The sequence below is a fragment of the Arachis ipaensis genome, chromosome B3 (genome assembly GCF_059453495.1).
Source record: "Arachis ipaensis isolate K30076 ecotype BB chromosome B3, ASM5945349v1, whole genome shotgun sequence".
NCBI classification, from domain to species: domain Eukaryota; kingdom Viridiplantae; phylum Streptophyta; class Magnoliopsida; order Fabales; family Fabaceae; genus Arachis; species Arachis ipaensis.
In genome coordinates this window covers 115,681,479-115,686,383 of record NC_142438.1, presented here as the reverse complement: position 1 = coordinate 115,686,383, position 4,905 = coordinate 115,681,479, and the positions used below count along the sequence as shown (strand labels likewise).

The 4,905-nt window shown below is 34.5% G+C and overlaps 1 non-coding gene across 1 annotated transcript; it reads left to right on the top strand.

Annotated features, from left to right (window-relative positions):
- The first annotated feature begins 387 nt into the window (after positions 1–387).
- On the top strand, positions 388–495 carry LOC148572144 (small nucleolar RNA R71). Its single transcript, XR_015908069.1, has one exon. It is a non-coding gene; the product is annotated as a small nucleolar RNA R71 (small nucleolar RNA).
- The last annotated feature ends 4,410 nt before the right edge of the window (positions 496–4,905 follow it).

The following is a 4,905-nucleotide window of genomic DNA, read 5'->3' as shown; positions in this document are numbered from 1 at the left end:
CATGTAATTCACCTCTGCTATTGCAGGGTTTTCATGATCATAAGCTTCTTCTTCAGCAGATGCCTCTTGAGTACTGTTGGATGCAGCTTGCATTCCATTCAGACTCTGAGAAATCATATTGACTTGCTGAGTCAATATTTTGTTCTGAGCCAATATGGCATTCAGAGTATCAATTTCAAGAACTCCCTTCTTCTGAGGCGTCTCATTACTCACAGGATTCCTCTCAGAAGTGTACATGAACTGGTTATTAGCAACCATGTCAATGAATTCTTGAGCTTCTGCAGGCGTTTTCTTTAGGTGAATGGATCCACCTGCAGAAGTATCCAATGACATCTTAGCTAATTCAGACAGACCATTATAGAATATATCTAGGATGGTCCATTCTGAAAGCATGTCAGAAGGACACTTTTTGGTCAGTTGCTTGTATCTCTCCCAAGCTTCATAGAGGGATTCACCTTCTTTCTGTCTGAAGGTTTGAACATCCACTCTAAGCTTGCTCAGCTTTTGAGGAGAAAAGAACTTGGCTAAGAAAGCAGTGACCAGCTTATCCCAAGAGTTCAGGCTATCTTTGGGTTGAGAGTCCAACCACACTCTAGCTCTGTCTCTTACAGCAAAAGGGAAAAGCATGAGCCTGTAGACTTCAGGATCTACTCCATTAGTCTTGACAGTATCACAGATCTGCAAAAATTCAGTTAAGAACTGAAAAGGATCTTCAGATGGAAGTCCATGAAACTTGCAGTTTTGCTGCATTAGGGAAACTAATTGAGGTTTCAGCTTAAAATTGTTTGCTCCAATGGTAGGGATGGAGATGCTTCTTCCATGTAAATTGAAATTAGGTGCAGTAAAGTCACCAAGCATCCTCCTTGCATTATTATTATTTTCGGCTGCCATCTCCTCTTCCTGTTCAAAAATTTCTGACAGGTGCTTGCTGGATTGTTGTAATTTAGCTTCTCTTAGTTTTCTCTTCAGAGTCCTTTCAGGTTCTGGATCTGCTTCAACAAGAATATTCTTGTCCTTGCTCCTGCTCATATGAAAAAGAAGGAACAGAAGAATAATAATAATAGGGATCCTTTTTACCCAGGTACAGAGGTTCCCCTGTGTGAGTAGAAAAAGAAAAGAATGTAATGTAAAGAAAGAAACACAAGGGTGAGGAGAGCAGAGATGTGAGATGAAGAGAAGTGTTAGTAGATGAGTAAATAAATAGAAGGAGATGAGAGAGAAAGAGAATTTTCGAAAATTATTTTTGAAAAATGGCGAAATTAGTTTTTGAAAAAGGTTAGTAATTTTCGAAAATTAGGAATAAAATTAAAATAAAAAATTAAAATAATTAGTTAATTAAAAAGAATTTTTGAAAAAGAGGGAGATATTTTCGAAAATTAGAGAGAGAGAGTTAGTTAGGTAGTTTTAAAAAAGATAAGAAACAAACAAAAAGTTAGTTAGTTAGTTGAAACAAATTTGAAAATCAATTTTGAAAAGATAAGAAGATAAGAAGTTAGAAAGGATATTTTAAAATCAAATTTTTGAAAAAGATATGATTTTGAAAAAGATAAGATAAAAAGATATTTTTGAAAAAATATGATTGAAATTAGTTTTGAAAAAGATTTGATTTTTAAAATCACAATTAATGACTTGATTCACAAGAAATCACAAGATATGATTCTAGAACTTAAAGTTTGAATCTTTCTTAGCAAGTAAGTAACAAACTTGAAATTTTTGAATCAAAACATTAATTGTTGATGATATTTTCAAAAATTATGACATAAAATTAAGAAAAAGATTTTTGAAAAATATTTTTAAATTTTTGAAAATAACTAAGAAAAATAAAAAAGATTTTATTTTTGAAAAAGATTTTGAAAAAGATAAGATTTTTAAATTGAAAATTTGATTTGACTCATAAGAAACAACTAAATTTTAAAAAGTTTTGAAAAAGTCAATCCAAATTTTCGAAATTTTAAGAGAGAAAAAGGGAAAGATATTTTTTTGATTTTTGAATTTTTAAGATGAGAGAGAAAAACATGAAAATGATGCAATGCATGAAAATTTTGGATCAAAACAATGAATGCATGCAAGAATGCTATGAATGTCAAGATGAACACCAAGAACACTATGAAGATCATGATGAACATCAAGAACATATTTTTGAAAAATTTTTAATGCAAAGAAAACATGCAGTACACCAAACTTAAAAATTTTTCATGTATAGACACTATGAATGCAAGAATGCATATGAAAAACAAGAAAATACACAAAACAAGAAAACATCAAGATCAAACAAGAAGATTTACCAAGAACAACTTGAAGATCATGAAGAACACTATGAATGCATGAATTTTTCGAAAAATGCAAGATGAACATGCAATTGACACCAAACTTACAAATTGACTCAAGACTCAAACAAGAAACATGAAATATTTTTTTGATTTTTATGATTTTATGATTTTTTTGTATTTTTTTTTCGAAAATTATTTGTGAAAAAGAAAAATAAGGATTCCAAAATTTTTAATATGAATTCCAGGAATCGTGTACTCTTAGTCTAAAGCTCCAATCTGAGGGTTAGGCATGGCTTACTAGCCAGCCAAGCTTTAGAAGATATTTATACTTTCCATGTATAGAGCAACTAAGTGTGTGAGAATCAACAAGCTCTTGTGATGATAAGTTGAAACTCCAGTCCAAAAGATTAGACATGGCTTACAGCCAGCCAGGATTCAACAAATCATCATGAAACACTAGAATTCATTCTTAAAAATTCTGAAGAACATAATAAAATTTTTGAAAAGAATTTTTTTAATCTTTTTTCGAAAACAGATGAGAAATTTTTGAAAGATTTTTGAAAAATTTTTGAAAATAAAACAAAAAGAAAATTACCTAATCTGAGCAACAAGATGAACCGTCAGTTGTCCAAACTCGAACAATCCCCGGCAACGGCGCCAAAAACTTGGTGCACAAAATTGTGATCTCAGGCAACGGCGCCAAAAACTCTGTACGCACGTCTTAATAAATCGTTTTTCATTCACAACTTCGATACAACTAACCAGCAAGTGCACTGGGTCGTCCAAGTAATAAACCTTACGTGAGTAAGGGTCGATCCCACGGAGATTGTTGGTATGAAGCAAGCTATGGTCATCTTGTAGATCTCAGTCAGGCAGATAATAATTGATTATGGAGTTTTCAAAAATAATAGATAGACATAAAATAAAGATAGAAATACTTATGTATATCACTGGTGAGAATTTCAGATAAAGCGTATGGAGATGCTTTCGTCCCTCTGAACTTCTGCTTTCCTGCTGTCTTCATTCAATCAGTCCTACTCCTTTCCATGGCTGGTTTTATGTAAGGACATCACCATTGTCAATGGCTACTTTTCATCCTCTCTGGAAAATGGTCCGATGCGCTGTCACTGCATGGCTAATCATCTGGAGGCATCACTGTGGTCAATGGCTGCATCCTATCCTCTTGTGAAAATGGTCCAAATGCTCTGTCATAGCACGGCTAATCATCTGAGGTTCTCAATCATACTGGAATAGGATTCACCCTCCTTTTGCGTCTGTCACTACGCCTAGCATTCGCGAGTTTGAAGTTTGTCACAGTCATTCAATCCCAGAATCCTACTCGGAATACCACAGACAAGGTTTAGACTTTTCGGATTCTCATGAATGCCGCCATCAATCTAGCTTACACCACGAAGATTCTGATTAAGAGATCCAAGATATAATCATTCAATCTAAGGTGGAACGGAAGTGGTTGTCTGGCACGCGTTCGTGGGGGAATGATGATGATTGTCACGTTCATCTCATTCATGTTGAAGTGTGAATGAATATCTTAGAAGTGGAATAAGTTGAGTTGAATAGAAAAACAGTAGTACTTTGCATTAATCTTTGAGGAACAGCAGAGCTCCACACCTTAATCTATGGAGTGCAGAAACTCTACCGTTTGAAAATATATAAGTGATGAAGGTCCAGGCATGGCCGAATGGCCAGCCCCCAAATGTGATCAATATGATCCTAAGATGAACTAAAAATCATAAGATGTCAAATACACTAGTAAAAAGTCCTATTTATACTAAACTAGTTACTAGGGTTTACAGAAGTAAGTAATTGATGCATAAATCCACTTCCGGGGCCCACTTGGTGTGTGCTTGGGCTGAGCTTGAATGTTACACGTGGAGAGGTCATTCTTGGAGTTGAACACCAGTTTGTAACGTATTTCTGGCGTTCAACTCTGGCTTGTAACGTGTTTCTGACGTTTAACTCCAGACAGCAGCGTAGAACTGGCGTTCAACGCCCTTTTACGTCGTCTAAACTTGGCTAAAGTATGAATTATTATATATTGATGGAAAGCCCTGGATGTCTACTTTCCAACGCAATTGAAAGCGCACCATTTTGAGTTCTGTAGCTCCAGAAAATCCACTTTGAGTGCAGGGAGGTCAGAATCCAACAGCATCAGCAGTCCTTCTTCAACCTCTGAATCTGATTTTTGCTCAAGTCCCTCAATTTCAGCCAGAAAATACCTGAAGTCACAGAAAAACACACAAACTCATAGTAAAGTCCGGAAATGTGAATTTAGCATAAAAACTAATAAAAACATCCCTAAAAGTAACTAGATTCTACTAAAAACATAGTAAAAACAATGCCAAAAAGCGTATAAATTATCCGCTCATCAACACCAAACTTAAAAATTGATACTAGACTTAAACAATAAACATAAAATATTTTTTTGATTTTTATGGTTTTAAATTTTTTTTTTGTGATTTTTTAGAAAATTTGAGTGGAAAAGAAAATAAAGGTGTTCAAAATTTTTAATAAGAGTTCCAGGAATCATTGCAATGCTAGTCTAAGACTCCGGTCCAGGAATTATACATGGCTTACTAGCCAGCCAAGCTTTCAATGAAAGCTTCGGTCCAAAACA